Here is a 7,111-nt window from a genome sequence, read left to right on the forward strand (position 1 = left end):
GACAAGCAAAATGTACGCATACTTTACCCCTCACATAATATGTGGAGAGGATGTTTCCAAGAATTGAACATGTGACATCTAGATTGCACTCTTGCAACTCTACTACTGGGCCACATGTTCACCGATGATAATTTATTTTATATGTAACCAAAAGAATTAGCATTAAGAAGTATATCTAAATTTTCTGAAAAATATTTTCAAAATGGCTGACATTCAAGCAAGAGATTTGACAAAATCCATTTCATATGCAAAACATTTTGCAGACCTTAATTGCTTCAACTGAATTGATGGTTGAGAAACATACAAAATAAAATATCAATCCAACACTTCAATGAGTTTTTTTAAACAAAACTGAAGTTTAGCAAGGTGCTAAATTATAAATACATTATTAAAGCCAGAAGCGACAAGAACTATACTGCATTTTTAACGAAACAACTAAAATACATACCCCTAGGCCTTCTAAACAACCCTCTGTAGTTCTGGCAGACAAGACCAACAGTTGGAGTATACACGACGGGTGTATATTCCTCAATGTTAGCAATAAGAACCTGACAGGTACAGCAAGTAAAGTTATGATCCAAGATGTCCTTCCATTAAACAAGGAGAAAGTGTCAAATATAGAAAATAATGCAGTTGCGATACTAATTCTCATGACTAATCTGTAGAAAATAATGCAGTTGCAATACTAATTCTCATGACTAATCTCTCAGAAAGACCATCAAAGTTACAAAGAAAATTGAATGTAATGGTAAGATTATATTAAGTAATTATGCTTGTTACACTTAGGTACCTTATCATGGAAGTTTTGGTTACGTACATAAGGCTTTCAATGCAATGAGAGCGGATTATGGTGGATCAAAAAACTACAAAGTTTCAAAAGGCTTCCGCCTTGCAACTCTGTTTTAAAATCTTTTCCACCTAAACGTGAGATTAAAGCAGTAATTATCCTATTCTCTCTATTTTCCGTCTAGATGTTAGCCAAGGAGACATCATGTTAGTATGCTGACGTGTCATAAAACAGTAAATGGTCTATGTCCATCATCCATATCAAACTTCAATTCCAACCTCAAAGAAATCAGATAAAGTTTCCACCTCAAAATTTCACTAGATAGACACCTCCTTAACCCATAAGAGTGAAACTGATTCTGCTGATGGAGATCTACACCATTAAGTTGCAACTTCTTTTCTTATCAAAAAAACAAGTATCTTGTCAGCGAGAAGTATCAAAAAATGACAAATCATATCATTAACAAAATTCCATAGGTGAGCAGCAACAAGTCCCAATAAAGGAAGGCATTGCTTCAGCAGTTCAAATAAGTACAAATTCATCAGTCATACAATTAGGCATCGCCATGGTGTTTAATATGACAACCACAAACATAAAAGACTATCTATCTATATGTGCACCTTAACTCGATATCAAACCTTCAAGTTTAGCATGGCGTATCTTAACTCAGACCTTGAAAATGATTACATGGGTTGCAGACTTGCAGTGCACCCCTTGGGTGCCCTTTCATACATTTTACTTTTCATTCAGAAAAAAAAAAAACCATAGGTAGAAGATAACTGAAAGATGAGACAGATTCATACTCCACGCCATACGTCTAATAACTGAGGGAAGCTTTTATTGTTGAACTGTAACTAGCAGTTAGGTTTAATTTTTGCTTGCGCCGTGCGCGAATAAGACTGGAGAAATGTCGTGTCATCTGAGAGAGGGTAGATTATCCAAAACTAATACAGACAGAAGGCACACACCTTATAGTCCATTGTCTAATTCCGATCATGCAACCGATTAAGTATTCGCCACTTAGCCAATGCATTTGGATCAGATGGCCACTTCAAGCCTCTTCAGGTCAACCACTGTTAATAAAGAAATGTCAACACGGGTAATGGCGCAAGATAAGAGTTCTAAGTGAAACTGCATTATTACAGATAAAAGAGAACATTTTCTAAACATGAAATTAACCCATGAAAGAAAAATGTTATTCCACCAGGCTCAGTGGCTTACAGTCCAACATACATAATAATTCCTTATTATTTTGTCCATATATAGTTCCTTTTTATGCAATCAGCTAATATATATGTAACTACAATGTTAGAATTTTATGCTTCAACCAAGTCAAGCAATCAACTATAAGTCAGCACTAATACCATTTATTAGAAGTGGTAAAATAGTCAAACCATCACCGATCAAATCCCAGGTTCTATGGGTCATAGGTTCATGAACTTGAAACCTCTAGAAAATGAAAATACTTCTAAAATGAAACTGTGACATTCCAAAGAAAAAAAGTTAGGGATTGCCCAGTCCCGCCATATCAAAAGAGATATCTCCAAGCAGTGACACAATTAAAATGTTAAATTTTCTCATGAAGGAGTTTCAAAATTTTAAAGATAAAAATTTAGCAAAAAAATAACAATCTTCTCAAAGTCCATAAACAGTAGGAAATGCCCTCTTTTGAAAAACTACTGCAAGTAAGATGAAACTTCACTGTAGAATGTTAAAACGCAAGTGGGAGATAGAGAGAGAAAAGGGATTGAGAAGTTACTGAAGCGTTCAATTTGTTGTTCTGAAGACATGACATTTGGAGGAAGAAGTCCCCCGAAGATCGAGACGATCTCGTTCCGTCATGGAAAATGTTGTTCCCTAGTACACAGAAAAAAAAGCAATCACAATTAGCTGACTGTTAGAGATAGGATCAATACATTTTTCTTTTACTTTTATGCTAGAAACCAAAGCCATGTAGATTAGTACTGCTTACAAAAGCCTGAATTTCAACACGACTTGACTAGAAACCTATGACCCAGAGGCATAACAATTCCATATAAGAAGATATAGATAATAAGAATGTTGACAAATCAACCGACAAATTCTCACATATGAAAAATTCTAAATTTCCTCATTTTACCAACTTAAAGGAAGCTTCTAGAAATTGTCACGATGTAATTAAGAAAAAAGAGTATTGAATCTTGATTTTGAGTAGAAGTAATTTGGGTCGGTGAGTAAGGTCTCTTTTAAGAGTGTGAGCTCCTAAATATAAATGGGACATAAAGCATTCCTAGTAACACCTGTTCAGACCGCATATGTGGGGGTCTCTCAATAGTTAGTGTGTAACCAGTCAGTTTGTTGTCCCACTCAATCTATCGCAAAGTATAACTGCAATCTCAATCAAATGTTGACTCAGCCAATCATTCCTTGTTTCTAAATCTTATAGGTGACAACTCAACTATGATAAACAAACAAATAAATGAATCCCAATGTAACGAACAAGTGACATTAACCACAAGCACAAGAAGTAGACAACAATTAGCCTATTCTACGTGCCTCAAAACTTGGATTGCAAGTAAATTATCCAAAACTTGTGTAAACATATATGATTTAACTGAGAAAAAAGCATTGGAGGAAAGGGTCCAGCATATCTTATCTTCCCATTAAGACTGTTCGGCAAACAATCATAGAGAATCTTCCAAAAATTAGTGAGAAGGTCGATCTCCCAGTCTTGAGCCTCCCTAGAGAAACATAGGGACCAAGAAACTCCATCGGTAAGATCATTAAGCATCGCTTCTTTGCTAGCAGCTAACCTGAAAGGAACAGGGAATTGAACCTTAGGGGGTATTGTTGATCCACTTATCATGCCAAAAGCTAATTCGGGATCCATTCCCAACCTTAAAAGCCACATGCTGTTTCCAATACTGCCACCCTTTCCGAATATGGATCCATAGACTACAATCACGAGCCTCTCTAGTTAGCCTGTCCATACCATATTTGGCAGCCACAATCTTCCTCCACAAATGATCTTTGTCTCTAGCAAACTTCCAGTGCCACTTACCTAGGAGAGCTTTGTTGAAAAGGCTAAGGGAAATAATACCTAGCCCACCTTTATCTTTGGGCAACTTCAGAGAGTCCCACTTCACCAAATGAAACTTATTCCCCACCTCACAATCTCCCCACATAAAATTCCGCTGAATGGACTCCAATTTATAGACAATCGAGGCTGGGATGGGAAACAGAGACATATAGTAGACCGGAAGGTTCCATAAAGCGCTTTTTAATAAGGTTAATCTACCAGCCTTGGATAGGTGGTTCTTCTTCCAACCAGAGAGCTTTTGCTCAACCCTATCCACAATTGAGTTCCACATGCTAGTCTGCTTGTAGCCGGCTCCTAAAAGCAGCCCCAAATAGCACATAGGGAAAGCTCCAATACTACAGCCATGGATACCAGCCAAGTCACTCATATTTGAAGAGGGGCCCAAGGCGGCAATCTTACTTTTATCTAGATTCACACGGAGGCCAGACACTGCCTCAAAGCCAAGAAGGACAGCCCGTAAACTCAAAATTTGATCAGCATCCGCCCCACAAAAAACTAGAGTATCATCGGCATAGAGGAGATTGGAAATAGAGACCTGGCTCCACCACTACCAACACTAACACCTTCCAAAAAGCCGCTGGCAACAGCTCTATCAACAAAAATACTAAGGGCGCCCATGCCCAGAATGAAAAGGAAAAGAGGCAATGGATCACCCTACCTCACACCCTTGGAGGAAGTAAAGAAAGTCGAAGTGCACCCATTAACCAGAACAGCAAAAGCGGGGGTAGAGATGCATTCTTTCATCTAATCATATTGTGGAGCCTCCTGGTCTGCGGTGGAGTGCTGTTTGGCGCACCACTTGTCCTCCCAAGGTCTCTTTTTCTTCTAGGAAGCATTATGGGGCAGAATTCTTACCATCCACAGTTTTAAAAAAAGAGGCTTCCTTCTGCCAAACAGATGTGTTGTCTGTAAGAGTGAGGAAGAATAAATCTCTCATCTTTTATTGCACTGTCCTTGGGTTTCAGTTTGGAATCTTACGGGTGTTAATTGGGTGCCCTGTAATAATTTGAGTTCAGAAGTGGAAGCTTGGCAAATCCTCACTTCTTGTAAACCCAAGGCTAAGTATTTGCTTCTGGTTTTTCAATGCACCTGTTGGTTAATCTGGAAGGAGCGTAACTCCAGAATTTTCTGTGAAAAGGAGTGTTCCATTGGGATTTTCTTGGATAATTGGCTTTCAGAGCTCAAGCTCTGGTCGTTTGGTTCTTGAGCTAATATTTTCGATTATATGAAAATTTTGTAGATGTGTTTGTTCTTGGGTTGCACCCCACCGGTGCCGTTAATAATTTTTTTCGATTCAAAAAAAACTTGTGTAAACATATAGCATCAACTATCCCATACAAGTTCAACTAACAGAATAAACCAAAGCAATGTTTATAAACTGAGAAAATCAAGTAGATCAATCCAGTTCTTATAATTAACAGGAAACTAAGATTCAAAAACCGAGAGAGGAGTAGTTGATTGTCTACCTTATTAAACCAAGGATCGTGGAGTATATCGAGGCTGTGCTTGTGAACAATGGTAGGTCTATGGCCCTCGATCGGAGTGAACCATCTGGTCTGCGTATGCAACGCCGGGTTTACTCTTTTTTGGTTGAATTTCATCCCCAGTAACTATAGTTTTCCCCTCTCCTACGCCTTCATCTCCAAGAGATCGTTTTTTCCCTGACGCAAGCAAAATTAGTTGATTGTCAGGCTGAGTTGCAGTTTTGATCACCTGAGCCCTCCTCTTCCATTTATTTTTTCCTTTCTAGCCCTTCACAATAGAAATTTCTTCCACCATAACATCACCTAATTGTTCGACTTCAATAGAGTCTTCTTTCCCCATAGCACCCCCCATTTTTTCCACTACTACATTCGGCACCAACGTAATTCTTGTAGGGGGTTTCAAAGTCTTCAAACCATTTTTTTCCAAACATGGATCAGACAGAGATTGAGAGAGTGTATCCATATTTTCTGGACAAAGCTCTGACCTTATTGGAAATGTATAGATACCCTCTTTCCTTGTGTCCTCCGCCACCCCAGTACTGCCTCTCACAACATGTGGCGAACCATCCTTAACTTCTGATGTCCCACCAGTACTGTATTGTATTTGTTCAACACGATTCTCCTCCGAAAAAACGACCTCCCTGGGACGACTGTCCTTTGATCCCAAGCTTCCCTCCTCAGAGTCGCCAGACTGGTGCACAAATCTTTCTCCTTCAGCATACTCATGCCGTTGGGGATTTTGCCCCAACTTTCGAAAATTAGGTTCTGCCTGAAGCCAAACTCCATACTGAGCCTGAGAGGAAGCTGAATGTAAACGGGACTGCTTCGGATTTGAGCACACCCCCTTCAGATGAGATATACAGCCACAGCTAAAGCAAAACTTTGGTAATCTTTCATACTGAAAATTTATTATAACATCTCTGGAAGGGAAATTAACCAGCTTCCCCCTGGACAGAGGTTTTGATAGATCTAGCCGCAGACGAACTCGTAAATATCTTCCCCAACAAAAGCCCTCAAAGATCTGCATCCACTTCTACAACCCGCCCAATTGTCCTTCCAATTTTTTCTCCAACAGATTTCGTCATACCAGCCAGCGGAAGGTTATGCAATTGTACCCAAAACGACTCCGTTATCAAACTGCAGCTCCTTAATAGGAGTCTCACTATCCATCTCCTTAAGGACCAAAAGACTTCTATCAAATGACCATGGACGGCCCTCCATAACGCGCATCTTGTCCCTCTCAGATTGGAATAAAATGGCGAAAATGTTCTGCTGAAAGCTTCCAAACACTAAGCATATTTCGAATCACCACTGATAAACCCTGACTTTCCTCCTCTGTTACCGTAAATTTGGACCATATCGCTTCCCAGTCTTCCATCAGAGAAACTGTCATGATCCCACATCGGAACATGTGGGCATGCCAGCGTAGTACTTAAGTGGGAGGGCTTCCTTCCCACTATAACCAGGGACCTTCTTAGGTCCACCCTATTTTCATCCACCCTTTTGTCCACCTTCATCAAACACCATTGAATCTAAAAAATATCCTCGAGATGCTCACCTGAGTAAAGACTGTAATAACCTTTAAAGAGTTATTTAGAGGAGGTGGATGGTCCACTCTTTTCATAAGAGTGGACCTTAGTAATTTCCCTATAACCAAGGTACATCGGAACATGTGGGCATGCCAGCGTAGTACTTAAGTGGGAGGGCTTCCTTCCCACTATAACCAAGGTTTGACTTGGATGGGAGTCTCTTCCCCCTATC

At 39.5% G+C, this 7,111-nt stretch overlaps 1 long non-coding RNA gene across 2 annotated transcripts; it reads right to left on the reverse strand.

Moving 5' to 3' along the window:
* Positions 1-429: 429 nt before the first annotated feature.
* On the reverse strand, positions 430-5,420 carry LOC120004415. 2 transcript variants are annotated; one of them, XR_005469531.1, is made up of 4 exons: positions 5,333-5,420; positions 2,547-2,644; positions 1,756-1,860; positions 430-548 (listed from the first exon to the last, which is right to left on the reverse strand). It is a non-coding gene; the product is annotated as an uncharacterized LOC120004415 (long non-coding RNA). The 2 variants fall into 2 exon arrangements; XR_005469530.1 differs by lacking the exon at positions 430-548 and having other exon boundaries at positions 1,277-1,860.
* Between the last annotated feature and the right edge of the window lie 1,691 nt (positions 5,421-7,111).

This window comes from Tripterygium wilfordii, chromosome 8 (genome assembly GCF_013401445.1).
Source record: "Tripterygium wilfordii isolate XIE 37 chromosome 8, ASM1340144v1, whole genome shotgun sequence".
In the NCBI taxonomy this organism is placed as follows: Eukaryota; Viridiplantae; Streptophyta; class Magnoliopsida; order Celastrales; family Celastraceae; genus Tripterygium; species Tripterygium wilfordii.